General features: G+C 41.2%; 1 long non-coding RNA gene across 9 annotated transcripts; it reads right to left on the bottom strand.

The window, feature by feature from the left end:
* Window positions 1-14,690: 14,690 nt before the first annotated feature.
* LOC127006105 (uncharacterized) lies at window positions 14,691-17,134 on the bottom strand. Of its 9 annotated transcripts, none has more exons than XR_007759076.1 (4): window positions 16,299-17,134; window positions 15,843-16,172; window positions 15,571-15,774; window positions 14,691-15,502 (listed from the first exon to the last, which is right to left on the bottom strand). It is a non-coding gene; the product is annotated as an uncharacterized LOC127006105 (long non-coding RNA). The 9 variants fall into 9 exon arrangements; XR_007759075.1 differs by having other exon boundaries at window positions 15,639-15,774; XR_007759071.1 differs by having other exon boundaries at window positions 14,691-15,570; window positions 15,639-15,774; window positions 16,299-17,133.
* Between the last annotated feature and the right edge of the window lie 2,147 nt (window positions 17,135-19,281).

Below are 19,281 nucleotides of genomic sequence, written 5' to 3'. Positions count from 1 at the left end.
TTGAGGTATTATTACATTTCGTCATGACCTTTTCTCCTCTATTTGTGTTTATATGAATCTGTCTAACACCTGATCCTTTAATTAAACGTCGTATTAGTCTTTACTAGCAATAATGAGGTTGATTTGTTTTCTCTTTGACCCGTTTTTCAAGGAGTGGCTAGTTGGTTTTGCTGATTTCTTATACCACTTTTTACGACTGAGTTTGTAAAAACCCACTAGCTAACTAACTAACTCCGTCCCAAAATGGAATTAAAAAGCACAACTTGCCACATAGCTGTTAATAGATACCAATACGACGTTTATAAAATCTGTCAAAGGCTTTCTGACTGCAATGAGGTTGTTGGTCTGGTTGTTAACAATTTTCCTCTGCCGGTGAGCGTGTATCTGCGTTATTACGCCGTGGGGAAAAGTGGACCTCCTTCACATTCCTCTTCCTGCTGATGGACAGAGATACTTGTCACTGACGTTCGCTTGGTGACCTCCTCACTTCATTAGCTCTTATCTTGATGGAAGGCACTAACGACGGCTGGAACCTACGGTATACCTACGCTGTCTGTGCGGATGGTCGCACATGTGGATTTGTGGTAGTATTATGTTGCTGGATTAGAGAATATGAGAGAAAAATTATATGATTTTTTTCATCTCACTATTACTTATAATGTTCACGGCAAAAGTTTCCAATTCATTTTTTTTATTTTATAATACGAAGAAAATTGTATGATGCCTTTGATAGAACATCATATGTTAGTGATTCAGCTGTTCCTGTAATAATAAATGATTGTACAATAGGTAAAATTTTCGTGAGGAGTCAAAGGGAGGCTGAATCTCAGCCAGCCACTGGCGTATTGAGGCTACAGCATAATATGACCTCAGTAAAAAAATGTAATAGTTCCATACTGCATTTCTTTCTCATTTTCATACAGACTGAAATTTAAGTGTTATCAGTAATCGAAATGTTCAAGTTCAATCTCGCCTGACGGTGTATGAGACGCTGCTTTCCTTTCCGTCTTATTACTTCATACATCAGTAACTATTATCTAGTGGTTATGATTTCAGAGAAAATGATCAAAAGTGACTGAAAGCAGCTCGTGCACTTGATGGAGTGTTATTATATTCAGTAGCAAAGTCCATGCGTGCGGTACAGGCTCGTAATTTTGGTAGAATTTCAGGGGGAGCTAACGGGCATCACAGGTTCATGGCGGGGGTGGGGTAGGGGGGAGGTTATTTATTTATTTATTTATTTCAGATATCTGTCGCCACCTCAAGGGTGGTGACACGGGCAAGAAATGTGGAGCCCGTCAGGGTAAAGCGCGTACTTTCCTCCTCGTGAAAGGGAGGGAAGGGTGCCGACAGACCGACTCTATCGGCCGACCGCAGCCTAGGCCTGGATCCATACGACAGATAGGTCCCGTAGACTTCAAACTTAAGCTGAAACTTTATTACAGTAGACATGTATCGTAGGCCTGTAGAGCTATCTCTAATATAACAAAATAAAAAAAGCGTATAGAGAGCAGATTGTTGGTATATGCTAGCGAATTTTCGTCAGACAAGCAAAAATATTGGAGAACTTAACATGAGAGAGTAATTGATATATAGAAAACATTGGGGAGCTAAAGGCCCTTTAGACCCCCTAGATATTACTGCCCTGTTGTATTAATATTCAAAACAAAAGTCCACGTGTGTTGTACTGATATTCAAAACAAAAGTCCAGTGTGTTGTACTGATATTCAAAACAAAAGTCCACGTGTGTTGTACTGATATTCAAAACAAAAGTCCACGTGTGTTGTAGTGATATTCAAAGCAAAAGTCCAAATGTGTTGCACTGATATTCAAAACAGTTCTTCTCTCCCGCACTGATGCTTTCCATATATAAGGGCCTTCTCCGCCCTCGTATAGAGTATGCATCTCACGTGTGGGGGGGCCCCGGCTCCACTCGCACAACTCTCTTGGACAATAAAGGCTCTTCGTCTCATCACCTCCCCTCCTCCAGGTGTGCTGTATTAATATCCCAAACAAAAATTAATCCACGTGTGTTGTATTAATAAGAAAAAATAAAGACATGCGGTATTTAATATTCAAAACAAAAGTCGTTTTACAAACTACCTGCTACCTTCAACCGATAGCAACCCCATTGTGATGAAGTTACTTTCGTGTACGCCACCTATTATTTATGATATATGTTCACGCGTGATGTGTTAATATAAAACAAAAATCCACGTGAGCTATTGCCTATTATTCATAACAAAAGTCCACATGTGCTGTAATAATATTTAAAAAAAAAAATCACTTGATAGTTTCTATAGTTTTTTTTTATAGGCGAACGCAAGGAAATTATATACAAGGAAACAACGTAACAAGGAAACAACACAAGGAACTTATATACAAGGAAATTATATACATGGTTTTCTTATATACAGACGCTGGACGCTGCTCATTTGTCGCTGGTCAGTCACTGTCACTACTCAAACGTCGGGGCGCGGTGCTTCATGACCTGTGTGTGTGTGGTGCCCGCGCGGTGGCCGGGGCGAGGCAGGACAAGCGGGAGGACCCAAGGTCAAGGTTTAGAAAGTTCTCTTCCTTCTCCCTCAAGGTATGTGCTTTTTTTTTTTTTTTTCTATACGATTTGTAGCTGGGGTGGCAGGTGTTGCCGTGGAGAGGCTCGCCCTGCCACGCCCAGTGAGTGGCTGCACGTGGGCAGTGCTGTGCTGGGACGTGGAGTTTAGCCGGCGAGGGGCGGCGTTAATACTGACGTGGTGTTGTATTTTTTTTCTCTGAATGCAGTGCAGTGACTAACAGCCTCCAGAAAACAAAAGAAGCCTCGAATTATCGATGTATATAGTCGGAGCGCCAACATAAGAACACTGGGAGACTACAAGAGGCCGAATGGCCTACACTACCTGTCTGGAGGTGCCCCACCTCCAGATAGGTTAGATTCAGTTAAGCTAGATTTGTAAAGTTTAATGGTTTACCAAAAAAATGTGTGATACTTTGGGGTGTGACATTATTATCAATGGCAGCAGAGAAGGTTACCCTCATCTCCATATTCCTCAGTGTTGGTTTCTGGGATTTCACAGTGGCCCTTTGCCTTGGGGTAATGGGTTCTTCCTATCACACGCTCAAGGGCCAATACAGCGGAGATGAGCTCTGCAAAGATCCTCTCTTGGGATATTATTTAATATTTAAGCTTCTAACTTGGTCTGCTGTTGTGGAATAGTGTATTAATGTGAGCCAGGCAGTTGGGTGGTAGAAGTGTTTGTGAGCACCATAATTTCGGTTGAGTTACTGGTGTCTGCGGTCAGTTGAGTGTGCAATGATGTGTTCCACTAGGACCTATCATGTGTATATGATATGTAGTATCTCCTTTTCATTGAGTACAAGTTAAATGCTTCTAGTCAGTCCCAGTAGTCTAGGTTTTCTTTTTTTTTATCTTGTGCTTTCAGAGTTGCTGTAAATGTTCTATGGAGGCACTCCAATTTAGACAGGTGCATTTGGAGCAGTACCGTAATCTATTTGGGATATAATGATTGCTTCCACCTTACAATTAAAACCTTGTGGTCTCTTGTATAGAACATTCTACATACTATGTACTCAATGATATCAATTTGTCCAGAACCCCATCTTGTTATGATAGTTTGCATCTGACATTATTACCATATTATTCCCCAGTGCCTCACTTCTGAGTTCCTTTCTATGGTGTGTCTTGTTGGACTGATGAATGAAGTCTGTTCCTTAAATGCTTATAATATAGTCCATTCCAATGACTGATTGCTTATGATGGGGCAACTACTTCTTCACGTCATTCCTTAAAGCTATGTTTTAACATACCTACTGTTTTCATCAGTTTCTAGCACAAGGGGAAATGAATTCAATTCTCATATTTTTCACATTAATACGTTACTATAGCTGATTGGTGGTCACCTAAAAACTGCTGATGTATCTTCCCACTTCATGCTTTCACACACACACACACACACACACACACACACACACACACAAAAAAAAAAAAAAAAACCAACCCAGCTTATATAAAAAAATTGAAGCTGCTGCAATAGGGTGAGCATTGTGTTGACAGATGCTGGAATGGATTGTGGTTACATTACAAGCTAGCTACAGATGTTACAAAGGAAAGATTTCCAAAAGGCATGCCTCCTCCATATCTCCTCATGCAGTACATATTTATTGAGAAGATATTGAAAATTTTGACGATAGCAGTGATAGATCATTTTCTGGTCCGTTCAAAAATGCTATACCATCCAGTTCTCATGAGTAAGACAAAAGTCCCATTAAAACAAGAAACCTCATTAAATGTTGAGTAATCCTATGTGGTTGGTCATTGCTTTAGTTCTTTTCTTGTTAGGGCATCAAGCAGGGTGAGTAAACTTTCATGATCGTAGTAGTGTTTAGGACTGTACAAAGTATACCGATAACAGTTATCCTTGGCACTCACTGGAAAGCTGGGTCATTCAGATGCTTTGCTAAGGAATTTTAGTGTAAAAATTACTACGGTACTTACTGCCTTCATGCTTTTTTATACTAAAGGCAGCTCAGGGGCAAAAAAAGACAACAATTTAAAAGCCCACTCTAGTGGTGCTCCTGCAAAGAGTACAGTAGAAGTATCCCAAATAGATAGTCACATTTGGCTTGAGAGGTGTCTTGATACTCAATTCTGCTGTGTGTAATGCTTTATTATGAACACTTTATTTCTGGACACTGAGCCAGCTGTGACATATCCATTAACATAGTTTATATATACTTACTTAGGATTCCCAAGTCTTCATATCTCAACCAGCTTGCAAAGCATGTACAAACAGATGGTTATGTTATACACTAGATGCATTGACCATATGTCATGGCCAGGGGTGTGGAGTTGGATAGAAAACGTTCCGACTCTGACTCCAGGCAATTTTAAGTTTGCGACTCCAACTCCTCTCCCCACTCCCTCCCCCACTTCTGCTGTTCTGTGGTAGGCAGATCAAACCCAGCCTCACCACATCACATAACACATCCAGTCACACAGGTCACTCCCCACTGTGCTTAAGAAATAGAAGCACTCCACGGTAGGTTTGGCAAGCCTTCCATCCTGGTGTAGCATTATAAGATGTATTTCCAGTGCAGGATTTAAAAAAATGCTCGCTGGGTTACTGAGAGGGCTGAGTTGTGCTTAACACCGTTTGCTAGGGGCACGAAAGAGTTGCCAATGAGGATATGATGAGAAAAAATCCCACAAGCTACAAAAACAGGCTCTCTGCACACATTCACATGATACTAACTTGTTTTTCAGTTTAATTACATTTTTTTAATTTGAAATTCAATTTTTAAAATTTGAAAGTCAACTTTTTAAATTTGAAAGTCAAGTATTTTAATTTGAAAGTCAACTTTTTTAATTTGAAGGTCATTTTTTAATATGAAAGTCAACTTTTTAATATGAAAGTCAACTTTTTAAATTTGAAGTTCAATTTTTTTAATTTGAAGGTGAAAAGGTGTAGAGTCTAGGATCAAAGATGAGCGCTGGGGGGCATCATAAGCCAATGCAAGATGGCACCACTATAAATACTTGCTTGTGCCACAACAGGCTGGGCCATACCATCAGGCCCCTCCAAGCAAGCCTACTGGTGCCAAAGGCGAAAACGTAATAAAAAAAACACAAAAAAAAAACACACATTACAACCGTAGATTCAGCCTGACCTTTGTTTTGTTTAGAAATTCTAGGACATCCAGATCTCATAAAAGAGAGGTTGTCCTTAAGGACTGACCTGGCAACCCTATGCTCTGCAGGAGCCCAGCACAGATTCAGTGCTGAGATGAGTGTGGAGATGCACACGAGTATGTTACGGCAATCAGACTCACCTGGTACGTACCTGTCACCGGGTACCCCTTCTATGACATTGTCTAGTAATTTCTCATTAATTTACAGATTAACTAGGCGCATAGCACTCGGAGGGTGCACACCTCTGCCAAAGATCATCCTGAAAATTGGTATGGGCATCAGCTATGTTCTTATGCATCATATGGAAGCATTTGTTTCGGAATTTGATGAAATTCTATTTTTTTGGAAACTTTGACCTTGGGCGAACTTTTTGAAGTCAAGGTCAAGGCCATGCAAGGTGCATCATATGGAAGCATTTGTTTCGAAATTTGATGAAATTCTATTTTTTGGGAAACTTAATTGACCTTGGGCAAACTTTTTGTGGTCAAAGGTCAAAATCAAGGCCATGCAAGGTGCATCTCTCCATGAGCTAAAATATGAACCAAGTCTGAAGTCTCTAAGATGAAAAGAACCAAAGTTATGGCCAATCTGATGTTTTGTGCGACCTTGACCTTGACCTTTGTACTTTGACATAAAAAATTTAATGGGTTCTATTCTGGATGGACACGAAGCTTCCCTGAAAAATTAGTTGAGATATCCTCAAAATTACGCACAGGAGATTGTTAACGTTAACGACAAACAAATAAATAAATAAACATACTGACCGTACCGAAAATATAACCTCCTTCCAACTTCGTTGGCGGAGGTAATAAACATACCGACTGGACCGAAAATATAACCTCCTCCAACTTTGTTGGCAGAGGTAATAATCCTCATTTCCACAAAAAAAATCCATATTAAATGAATTTTCTAAACTGTCTTCCTACAAGAGCTCCCACAAAAACTTGCCTCTCCCACAAATTGGTGAAAATTCCTCACATGTGGCAACACTGTTCTAGCAGTGCGACCATGTACTTTATACGAGAATTGATAATATAATATAAAGGAGTCGGAGGCGGTAATATTTTTACCGACTCCTACTCCGGCCAAAAGTAGCTGACTCCCCCGACTCCAACTCTGACTCCGACTCCACACCCTAGCCATTGCAGGAAAATCTTAAGTTCTTCATGTTTATTCACACCCTTATTTGTAATATTTGCCCTCCCCCTCTTACACTTTTCTTTTATATTTATATTAGTCCTTTCAGTCTACGTACCTTGCTGTTGGTCTTCCTGGGACACTGTACCCTCTTATTTGACTCATATATAAAGTCAGCATTCTGCATTCTCATTACATGCTCAGACCACCTCTTGAGTTTTGCTTTACCCATTCATACTCTTCACACTCTACACCAATTACTCACATATCCACTGCACATCTGTACACAACTTCATTACTCAAGTCTTCGCAACGTGTTAATACACAGAGTTTACTGAAGTACATAACTCATTCTCCATTCTCATAACTTTTTTAAACCATTTTAGTCAGATTTTCTTAATATAAATCATTCCACTTCTGCACACCATTCACTGCTTGCTCTTACATCCATACTGCATTTGTATTAGTCCTTTGTCATGCTATCCCATCCTTGTAAACCATATGTTCTCTTTAAGTAATTACTTTCTTCTGCACATATCCTTGCCTGTTGAAACACATTCCATGTCAAGATGTAATACTACACGTCTACACCTGTCCCCCCATATACGCTGGTTCACTATTCGCATAATCGCACATTTGCGGATTTCCCCCAAAATTCACAGAGGCAGTCCCAAAGGAATTTTCACACCACCACTTCAGGCATTCATGGTCCGTCCGCAGATGATCCGACCATTCCTAAGGAAAGGATGCTGTATATACGCACAAAGCATCATAAAATATCATAAGTAGCATCATTACTCATCTGCTATGCATAATGTAAACTACTGTAATTTATGTAAACTTCTTGCAAATACATAGTCATTGAAATGATGAAATCTCACTAAACTGTTGGGTCCTCACCACAAAGTCTCTGCCATTTTCTCCTTCAACTTCAGGTGGCTAAGTACATATATCCTTCCATGCAAATATTTTATTAATGAATACTTTATAAAATTCAGGTAATAAAAATGTGAAATGGGTTTACACACTGAATCATAACTGCAAGCAACTGTTCAGTTGATACACAGGAGCAAATAGGCAGGATAAACTGGAAGACTCCTTGCAGCTGCCACTTTTGAGCAAAGGCAGACTTGGTAAGACCAGTAAAGGGGAGGTGGGGGCTGAGTTGTTAGCGTGCGGGTGTGGTGAGCCCGTGTACCTAAGTTCGAGTCCCACCAAAACACGATTTTTCAAGTCATCGCTGAGTGGCGGAAGATTGCCTACATGCTGCCCGTATATTTAATCAATCCTAACTTCAGCGACTTTGTTCAAGAGGAGCACCAGGGGGCAGCATGGGCCAAGCAAAAGTCATATATCACGACAGCCACTATAAAGAAAATTCACCTGGCCATTAATAGGTTGAGGCTATCCAAGAGGGCCTATCGGCACTACAGACAACACCTGAAAAAAAAAAAGGGCGAGGCAATTGAAATGGTGTCAGGAGACTAAGTGGGAGTGACGTGTGAGAAGTCAGCAGTTTTGGATGAACTGGGCACAGTAGCATGGCCGCCGCACTAGGCAGCTGACATCATTCAGCACAGTACAGTGGGACAGGGGATGCACACTCAAGTATATAACTCTGTGATGTAACCATATCAATGTATTTGTTACTCAATCAATTACTGCATGTGTGGTATGCAATGGAGAATATATATAGTTAGATTAATGTGTGGAATGCTTTAATTATCAAGTTTTCCATGTGCAGAAGTTTGCCATTGCTGCCAGCATGGGTGGGGGTATTCCCTACAATGGATGGAGTTTGGGTAGATTACTGTAGGCAACTGATTTTAGAATTGTGGGAAAGTATATATGATCAAGTATCGATTAGTGAGCTTTGCTTGAATAAATGTTCTTATAGTTTGTGAAACACATGTGTTACTGTAAGGATTGGCTTACAATCATAATAGAAGCACAGCAGTCTTTCCATGAACTACAGGAACATTTGGTTAAACAGAGTTGGCTGGTTCATGTTTGATCAGATATGCTATCTTATATTTTAAAAATGTATGTAATTTCAAAGTAAAAAAGTAAAACACAGGATTGATCCATAATATATGTGAAAGGGAAGATGAAGATGTGCTCTGCTGGGCCACTTGGAAATGCCAACAGTTTTACCTTCCGACATTGCCCCCCCCTCTTACACACACACACACACACACACACACACACACACCATGCAAGGTGCCTCTTTGTGTTTACAGTACTAAAAAACTTCTACAGTACTAAAAATTACACAAAGATGGTCAGCATCAGATGTGACCAATTTATAATACAGCCGTTGGGGTGTGTTATGGTGTGCTAGGTGTGCTAAGCTGATCGGTCAGATGGTTGTAGGTAGTATATGTGAGTCACAGCAATCGGATATCAAAGAATGGGTAGAAAAATAGATTGATTGTGTACATGAAATATCATAAATCAATATATTAGATACTGAGGGAAACCTGTATACTACCACGCAAACTTAAACAAGACCAACCATGAACCAACACCAAGACTAACACCAGAACAGTAACAAAATAGAAGCTGACAAATATACTACCACACACTATTACTGCCCCTTCACACTGTGCTGACTGGCCACGACAATCCAGCGACTTTTAGATTTGACAAGTCGGCTCCTTAAAGAGGGGGGGGGAGTATTTTTTTTGTCTTGGTGTTGGCTAGTACGAATGCCAATGGTGGTTGCCTGTCTAGGACATTTGCCCAACTTTTTTTTATTTTATTTTTACAACAAAGGAGACAGCTCAAGGGCACAAAAAAAAAGGAAACAATAATAAAAAAAAGCCCGTTACTCGCTGCTCCCCAAAAAAAGAATCAAAAGAGGTGGCCGTAAGAAAGGTCAGTTTCGGTAGGAGAGGTGTCTGTCCTGATACCCTCCTCTTGAAAGAGTTCAAGTTGTAGGCAGGAGGAAATACAGATGAAGGAAGATTGTTCCAGAGTTTACCAGCGCGAGGGATGAAAGAGTGAAGATGCTGGTTAACTCTTGCATAAGGAGTTTGGACAGTATAGGGATGAGCATGAGTAGAAAGTCGTGTGCAGCGGGGCCGCGGGAGGGGGGGAGGCATGCAGTTAGCAAGTTCAGAAGAGCAGTCAGCGTGGAAATATCGATAGAAGATAGAATGAGAGGCAACATGCTGGGAGTTAGTCTCAAGACGAGTCTCATTTTTTTTTTAAATGGTGCCATGTCTGCGACAACCACAACTCTTGACCGATTGGCTGAGAGTCGCAGATGGTCTTTATGACAGTCTTGCAGAGAGTCGCCGACTCTTGACAAGACTGTCTGTAAACTGGTTGACTGACCAGTTGGCCAACAGTTGTCAAGGAGTTGGCCAACAGCCTTCCCTAAAGTCTTCCCGACTATCTTGGCGGCAGCCTTGCCAACTGTCGGCGAATTCTACCCAGAATTTTAAAAAGATATTTTCGCCGTAGACATCTGCCCAGCACTCCTTTTCATGGGCCCTGGGGTATATATAATTGGCCATAACTTTCTGTTGTTTCATTCATCCCCAGAATAAGGCAGCAGAAGTGCATGTGTACTGTTATGGCCCCCAACTTTGTCCCAGTGAAACGTAGCCATGCCCAGTTGTTGTGCTTGCGCATGCAAAATGAAAATGTGAAGCTACTGATGGACGTGGTGAAGGTAGCCGAGGCCCATAGGAGAATGAGCAAGAAGAAGAAAAGGCTGCAGCGACATATGTGGGCTGCTCCGCAAGATACAGTATGCATATTTGATAAATTAATGGCTGAAATGGAGCAAGAGGAATCCACATCTAGCAAGAAAAATTAGTTGGCCGACACTCTGCCAAGTGGTTGGTAAACGGTAGCTGTCTAGAAATATTCAATCTTGGGACATGTTACAAACTAGTCAGCAGTCAGTATCCCATCAACATCCTGACAACATGTTAGCCAATATTTCTGAGCCGATAGTTGTCACGAACGTCCTTCATTAGATGAAGACTGTTGTCACAACAGTCCATCATTATTCTTAAGTAGTAGGCACTGATGACTGTGCCGACAGGAAACATTCCCCCTTGCGACCCCACACTCCCCTCCTGACGTCTGCTCAGCATCTAACGATTGTTTCTAGACCTCTTTCAGGTCATGCACGACCATTTAACATCAACACCCAAAACCTCATGTATCCTAGAGTTGTGGGTTGTTGTGGCCCTGAGAATAGATTTTGGGATTGGGAAATTGCTACTGTTCTGGGAAATGGTCCATTCCCAGACATTTAGAATACTCAGTTCAGCAATCTCCGATATACAGTACTACAGTATCACACTTTGTCCATCACATTTAAACAGCATATTGAAGAGACTAACTAAAACACAAGTTATTTAAGGGCATGCATTACGTGTCAAATGTAATGCATCATTGGCGGCAGTCATAGAGCTCAGCAGAGAATTGTAAACAGACAAGAATGTATGTCACAAGAAGCTTACTGAACCTGTTGTGGATATTTAGTTGAAGACACAAGACAAACTTAAAGAGAGGGTCAGATACAATGCACAAATAAAATAGCAAGTAAAATTATAGGAATTCAACAACTCTGAACAAGAAAATATAGCTTAGTGCATTAATGAACATGTTGTGGATGCGACATGACAACAACAGCACCACCACCATCATCATCACCTTCAGTTAAAAGTAGAGGAAGGGAAAGATAAATAGGATAATGCAGTTGAAAAGCAAAATGTGAATAGGCAGAAGAGATGATCAAGAGGAGAAGGACCTGCAAAGTGATGCAAGCGATATAGGTTAAAAGAAGACCATGTTGGCCGCGGCGTACGTAACTGTGTTCTCCACTTTCTTCATCATATCTCCAATTGGAGGGAGGAATCTCTTGTATGGCCAGACTTCTGTTCTATACCTGGACTTGGCTAGGCATATGTCTGGCAACTGCTGACCTTAGCTAAACCACAGATGTTTTACCTGGATTCAGTTTTGATTCCCGGACTTGACTGGTCATAGTTTCAACAATTGCTGGACCATGGATTTTGCCCGGGAAATCTGATATCCGGGAAATCAAGGGTCAAGTGTACTAAACAACCGACTCTTCCAGTAACAACCACTTCTTGATTAACTTCACACTCTCTGTGGTTCTATGGCCAGCTAACCTCCTGCCATTGCTGGGCAGTGTCTCCTATCATTGCTGTCTACCATTACCTTGTCATCCAATTCACGGTGGCCCATGAAATATTATACATTTTCTTTGAAGTATTCTTTTAATGATGGCAAAAGCTGCCATTGGTACGTGAAGAGGTTAAGTTCTTTGTGTCAGGATCTAGGCTTAAAATCAATGTATCTTGTCAGTCCTAACTTATGGTTCATAAACTTATCACCTTGATGTGAATACAATAACCCACACTGGCAGATGAAGATGTATTTTACCAAACAGTTTCAGTGATCATTGCCACCGTCTTCCTTCATACCAGGGTTGGATCAAATACTGATTTTTTATGTCAAATACAAATACTTTTGTTCGGGATTCCAAAACTACAAATACAAATACAAATACTTTTATTCCTGAATCTAAAAATACAAATATACAAATACAAATACTTCTTTTCCTGAATCTAAAAATACAAATACAAATACAAATAATCCTATTCCAGATTTCAAAGATACAAATAAAAATACTCCTGAAATTATACAAAAAATATAAAGATGCTTTTTTCACAAGTTTACACTTCACATCATAATTGCATTTTATCATCATTAATGCCCGGAAGGTTTCCGGGCCGAGTTTTGCTCGCTTAGGAGTGTAAAAATTGCCGGCCTTACTAAACACCCTCTCAGATGGTGCCGGTAACTAACAGGTTCTTGCCCACCACAAGCTCAAAGGGTCAACGGTGCGGAGATGAGTACCTACCGCAGCCACACACAGCTATTTTTTTTTTTACAGCAAAGGAGACAGCATAAGGGCACACAAAAAGGAAACAACAATATAAAAGCCCGCTACTCGCTTCTCCTGTAAAGAATCCGAAGAGGTGGCCGAAAGAGCAGTCAACTACGTGAGAAGATAGCGTAAGAAGAATAGTGTATGCACCCGCCTTTAACTTTACCTTCAGTTTTCTTCCTATGGTGTCATGGCTAAGTGCAATGGTTAACACATATACTCTCTCTCTCTCTCTCTCTCTCCGCCAAGGTCTGGCAGCGGTTGGAGACCCGAGTAAAGTTATCACTGAAACTTGTCTTTTTTTTTTTTTTTTTTTTTTTTCTTTTTTTTTTCAACGTCTTCTGCGTAGTCATCGAAATGGCCGCCTCTGTGTTAAAGGCTGAACTTGACTGAAAAAAAAGGTTCAGCTTTTTTTCAAGGACACACACACACACACACACACACACACACACACACTCACTTAATCAGGACTGAAACGCGTATTCCCACTCTTTCCTCACCCTTGCTATTCTCTCTCTCTCTCTCTCTCTCTCTCTCTCTCTCTCTGTAAAGTACGTAACAATAGAGAGCGGAGAATGAGTTTTAAACGCTCGACGAAGTTTAAGAAATGTGCCGTAAGGTTGTGACGGAAACTGAAGTGCTAAAGGGTGCCGCCTCGCTAGCTACTGCGTACTACTTGCTGCTATACTGTTATCATCACTATTGAGCACCGTGAATGGGGTATACCCGGAAGAGTACAAATATCAGTAGTTATACAAAGTCTCTTACTCTGCCACATTCAAGACACAGATACTCAAAAGGATAAAGTTGGGGAGCAGCGACGTAGCGATTTTTTTTTTCTGTATCATCTTATTTTGGCCCTTGAGCTTTCTGTCTTCTGTGTTGAGAGAAAAAAAAAAGAGAAAAGAAAACTGCCAAGTCTTTATCTCATCGATTTCCATTTTTTTTTTTTTAGCAAACTCTTTATCATTGTTACTACCATTAATTATTATTATTTTTTTTTTACTTGACGCTTTTCTTCGTTTTATTTTTTGGCTGCAGAGGGGGAGGGGTGGGAACCATTATAATCCAAATTCTTCCTATTACTCTGTCCCCTCCCCCCTCCCTCCTCTTCTTGCTCTCCTGCCCCCGTCCTTCCCTTCCAGCTCAAGGTCGGACCGGAACTAAGGACTACACAATGAAAAAAAAAATTGTGGCAGGAAAACGTGTAGGTAGAACTGACCATGACTGATGACGGACTAGATAAGTAAACAAATAAATAAGATGAACAAATAAGATAAACAAATAAACAAATAACAGATATAGAGATATAACTTATTTTTATTTATGCGGATTTTTTTATTTATTTATCTACTTTTGCCCGTGAGCTGCTTCCTTAACTGAAAAAAAAAGAAAAAAAAAGATGGATAGATAAACATATTGATAGATAGCCATGCAGATAAATAGATAAAGAGTCAGACAAATACATGTTCGATCGTTAGATGATTTGATAGTTAGTTAATAGGTAGTCCAATAGTACCCTTGTATAGTACCCTTAGTTAGATAGGTAGTTAGATAGGTAGTTTAATAGTTAGACAGTTTGAATTAGTTAGTTAGTTCGTTAATTTTACTGTATTCTGTATTTGTTTATTTATTTTATTTATTTGGATTATTTTTTTGTTTTTGTTTTATTTTATTTTGGTGTTTTTCTTTTTCTTTTTGTTTCTTTTTCCTTTTCTTTATCTTTTTCTTTGTTTTCTTGCTGTTGTTTTTCTTTTTTGATGTTCTTTTATTTCATATCATCCTCTTGTTGATGTTCATTGGTCTGGGTGAGCCGCTTTCCTCCCAGAAGAGACCCACCCATAATTTTGGTGATGTTAGTTAGGGGCCGAAAGGTGGATGATGTTTCTTATATTTTTCTTCTCGATGTGTTTTTCTTCTTGTTTTTCTTTTCCGATGTTTTTTTTCTGTTCTTTTTCTTCTTATTTCTTTTCTTAGTGTTTTTAATGTTCTTTTATTTCATATCATCCTCTTGTTGATGTTCTTCGTTGGTCTGGGTGAGCCGCTTTCCTCCCAGAAGAGACCCACCCATAATTTTGGTGATGTTAGTTTGGGGCCGAATGGTGGATGATGTTTCTTTGTATGTTACTTTTCTTGATGTTGTTCTGTTATTGCTGTTACTTTTCTTTTGCGATGTTTTTTTGCTCTTTTTTTCCCCTATTTTTTGATGTTCTTTTCTATATCATCCCTCTTTGATGTTCTTTGGTCTGGGTGAGCCTTTTTCTCCCCAGAAAAGACCCACCCATAATTTTGGTGATGTTAATTTGGGGCCGAATGGTGGATGATGTTTCTTTGTATGTTACTTTTCTTGACGTTGTTCAGTTATTGTTGTTACTTTTCTTTTGCGATGTTTTTTTCTCTTTTTACCATTTTTTGGTGTTCCTTTCTATATCATCCCTTTTTGATGTTCTCTGGTCTGGATGAGCCTCTTTCTCCCCAGAAAAGACTCAGCCATAATTTTGGTGATGTTAGGGCCTAAAGGTGGATGATCTGTGTTTTTTCTTTTCTTGATGTTTTGTTACCATATTTTCCTTTTTCTGGTGTTCCTTTTTATTTTCCTTTTCTTTGGTGTTCCCATCACGTGGATTGTCTACGACATCAAACGAGCACCACAAGTCCCGGTTTATTGTTCGGAGTTTGCTCTCCTAGGCAGACTGCCTACCACGGCTGACGAGCTCCACCTGCCCGGGTTTATTGTTCGGAGTTTGCTCTCCTAGGCAGACTGCCTACCACGGCTGACGAGCTCCACCTGCCCGGGTTTATTGTTCGGAGTTTGCTCTCCTAGGCAGAGTGCCTACCACGGCTGACGAGCTCCACCTGCCCGGGTTTATTGTTCGGAGTTTGCTCTCCTAGGTGTATTACCTATGACGGCTCACGAGCCCAACCTGCCCGGGTTTATTGTTCGGAGTTTGCTCTCCTAGGTGTATTACCTATGACGGCTCACGAGCCCAACCTGCCCGGGTTTATTGTTCGGAGTTCGCTCTCCTAGGTGTATTACCTATGACGGCTCACGAGCCCAACCTGCCCGGGTTTTATGATCGGAGTTTGCTCTCCTAGGTGTATTACCTATGACGGCTCACGAGCCCAACCTGCCCGGGTTTTATGATCGGAGTTTGCTCTCCTAGGTGTATTACCTATGACGGCTCACGAGCCCAACCTGCCCGGGTTTATTGTTCGGAGTTTGCTCTCCTAGGTGAATTGCCTACCACGGCTAACGAACCTCACCTGCCCGGTTTTGTAATCGGAGTTTGCTCTCCTAGGTGAACTGCTTTCGCTAACGACCTCCACCTGCCCGGGTTTGTAATCGGAGTTTGCTCTCCTAGATGAATTGCTTTCGCTAACGACCTCCACCTGCCCGGTTTTGTAATCGGAGTTTGCTCTCCTAGGTGAACTGCTCACGCTAACGACCTCCATCTGCCCGGTTTTGTAATCAGAGTTTGCTCTCCTAGATGAACTGCTTTCGCTAACGACCTCCACCTGCCCGGGTTTATTGTTCGGAGTTTGCTCTCCTAGGTGTATTACCTATGACGGCTCACGAGCCCAACCTGCCCGGGTTTATTGTTCGGAGTTTGCTCTCCTAGGTGAATTGCCTACCACGGCTAACGAACCTCACCTGCCCGGGTTTGTTGTTCGGAGTTTGCTCTCCTAGGCAGATTGCCTACCACGGCTAACGAGCCCCACCTGCCCGGCGTTGTAGCCGAAAGATCTCCGGCACCTCCGTCGGGGTCCCGATGGACGCCGAGGCGCCCTGCCGGGAGCCCTCCAGTCCTGCCATGCTCGCCTGCGAGACCTTGGGCTCGCTGGCGCTCCACCGCCCCGCCGATTCGAATAGGGCGGATGCAAGAACTCGCTTCTTAAAACTACCAGACTGGATTATAAAATTAATCATAAATGCCGTGAAGGCGCCGGTCACCGCGTTTATCGGTTCTTGGATGAAGGACCGATGGGCCTCGGGGACGCGCACAAGCATCATAAGGAATCCTCGCCGCGGCTTCCGGCGCAGCATCCTTTTCCCTTTTCTTTCTTACTTCCAATTTTTCTTTTTAATTATATTTTCTTTCTCTGATTGACTGATTGATTGATTTTACATAGTAAGAATTGGTTCACCAATTAACGTCTTTCAGGTACATTGCATTCACACACCTGCTGAGGGAGAACACCAGTGAGCGTGTTGACTCACGAGGACGGCCCACTAAAGTTTCCTAACATTTGTATTGGGCTGCCACTTCTCTTTAGTCGTCTGTTCCTCTATTTTTCTCTTCTTTATTTCATTCTATTTCTCCCTTTCTTTCATCCTTGCTCTCTATACATATATTTCTTTCATACTTCTTCATCAGCCCCCTTTCCTTTCCATTCTCCCTCCCCTTCATCTCCCCCCATCCCTTTCATCCCCCTCGCCTCCCGCCCTTTGCTCTTTTTCTGTTATCATCACGACAGCTGTTTAATTTCTCTGCGGGGACTTTTTTTTATGTTCGTGGATGTGACATGCTTCCCGGGGCGTCCATGTTGTTGCACAGCACCCTAGAATATTCTTGGCAAAGTGCTTCAGATTTTTTAAGCTTTTTGCATCACGCCAGTACCTCAGTGGATTGACATCAAAAGGCAAAACACCTTCTTCTAGGTACGTTTCAAGTTCTGCCTTCACCACTGTAGTGTCATTTGTTGATGCACTTGCCATCATTTGCCCAGCTGGAGGCATGTAGGCAAAAAGTCGAGGTCGTGTTGCACTCATGCCAGCCGAAAAGACGAAAGGCTCACTCTCCTGAAATGTTTTCTTCTTCAAGGTCGACTGAGTTGACTCGGAAGTAATTAGGTCCACGATCTTGGAAACCTTTTCCTTTTGCATTTTCTTACATGGCATCCATGCCAGCTTAAACCTGGGGCCCATGACAGCTGCGGCAATGACATCAGCCCTCTCAAGAAATGGATGCAACCTCTTTTTGATAGGTGACTGTAGTGCATATGCCAAGTTAAAGCAGTAGATCGGTTTATTGTCTCTCTCGTCGTCTTCACTCACATCTCATCCCCTATGCCTCCCATTTCCGTGACGTCACTCCTACTCCTCCTCCATGTGACCTGAGGTTAATTTCCTCCTTACTCCCTACCCTTAATTTTTTTTCCTCCTCCGCCTTCAACCTTAATGTTCTCCTTACTCCGCTTTCCCCGTGATCTGACGTTAATCCTTTTCTCCTTCGCCATCTGTTTCCTCCTCCGCCTTAACGCGGCCTAACATTATTTCTTTTTCTATTTCCTTAACAATATTTATCCTTCTCAAATGGTTTTTACTCGAAATATAAATACAAATACAAAATACTTTTTTATTCTGGGTGCCAAAATACAAATACAAATACAAAATACTTTTTTTCTGGGTGCCAAAATACAAATACAAATACAAAATACTTTTTTCCTGGGTGCCAAAATACAAATACAAGTACAAAATACTTTTTTCTCTGGATGTCAAAATACAAATACAAATACAAATACATTAAAATTGTATTTAGATACAATTCAAATACAAATAGAATTGTATTTGATCCACCCCTGCTTCATACCACTGAAGATGGTGGCAGTTACCACTGAAACTGTTTGGTAAAATACATCTTTATCTGCCAGTTTATTTTTTTATTTTTTTATTCACATCGAGAAGATCACGTTAGTGTGATTATCCAGTCCAACTTATCACCTTGCAAAAGATTTAGAGCAAGGGCAGGTAAACTCTGGCCTGTGGAGGCCTAGCATCCAGCCTGCCACCCTGTTCAGCAGTAACATTGCAATCCGGCCCATGAAGCCCCTCTGCCATTGAAAGTATATTGGACGTGAATGTTTTTAATAAGATTCTTGTAATATATAGTCACTTTCAGGTTTTTGTTTGTCACTCTGTCCTACAGTCTATCCTGAGAGTCTAATCTGGCTCATGTCTGATAAGTTTGCCCCTCCCTTGATTTATAGAGAAATTTCAGAAACTAACAAAAAGGTATGGAGAGAAAAATTCTGGGTTTAATATGGAGAGATGTCATGGATTTGGGAACAGGCAAAAGTTGAAATTACTTTAATGTCAATTAAGAATATGTAATGGACTTGGGCAGGTTATATCTTGTGTAGAACAGATAACAGAGTGGCAATCCAGATTTTGTGTAAAAAATTAGGGCAAACAGAGGATTAGGTGGGTAGATGAAATTAGAGTGTTTGCCAGAACAGGATGAAGTATACTAATATCAGACAGAAGTGGAGAACATTGGGAAAGGCCATTTCCCTGGTGACGATGGTGTTTACTTCGGCAATTTTATCATCGATCTCGAGAATTTTGCCATCGGCGGCACCGGCAAGTCCAAAACACGGTTTGTGTTCTCGATATGGAGGAAGACGAACATGCGCGTCTTGTATTCTTGGTACTGAGAACGCTTCACCTTTTCCTCCACCCCCTCTTTTCCTTCTAATCCCCCTAATCCTTTTCCTATTC

This window comes from Eriocheir sinensis, chromosome 32, assembly GCF_024679095.1.
Source record: "Eriocheir sinensis breed Jianghai 21 chromosome 32, ASM2467909v1, whole genome shotgun sequence".
In the NCBI taxonomy this organism is placed as follows: Eukaryota; Metazoa; Arthropoda; class Malacostraca; order Decapoda; family Varunidae; genus Eriocheir; species Eriocheir sinensis.
Note: the sequence above shows the minus strand (reverse complement) of the source record. Positions and strands in the feature narration are given on the sequence as shown.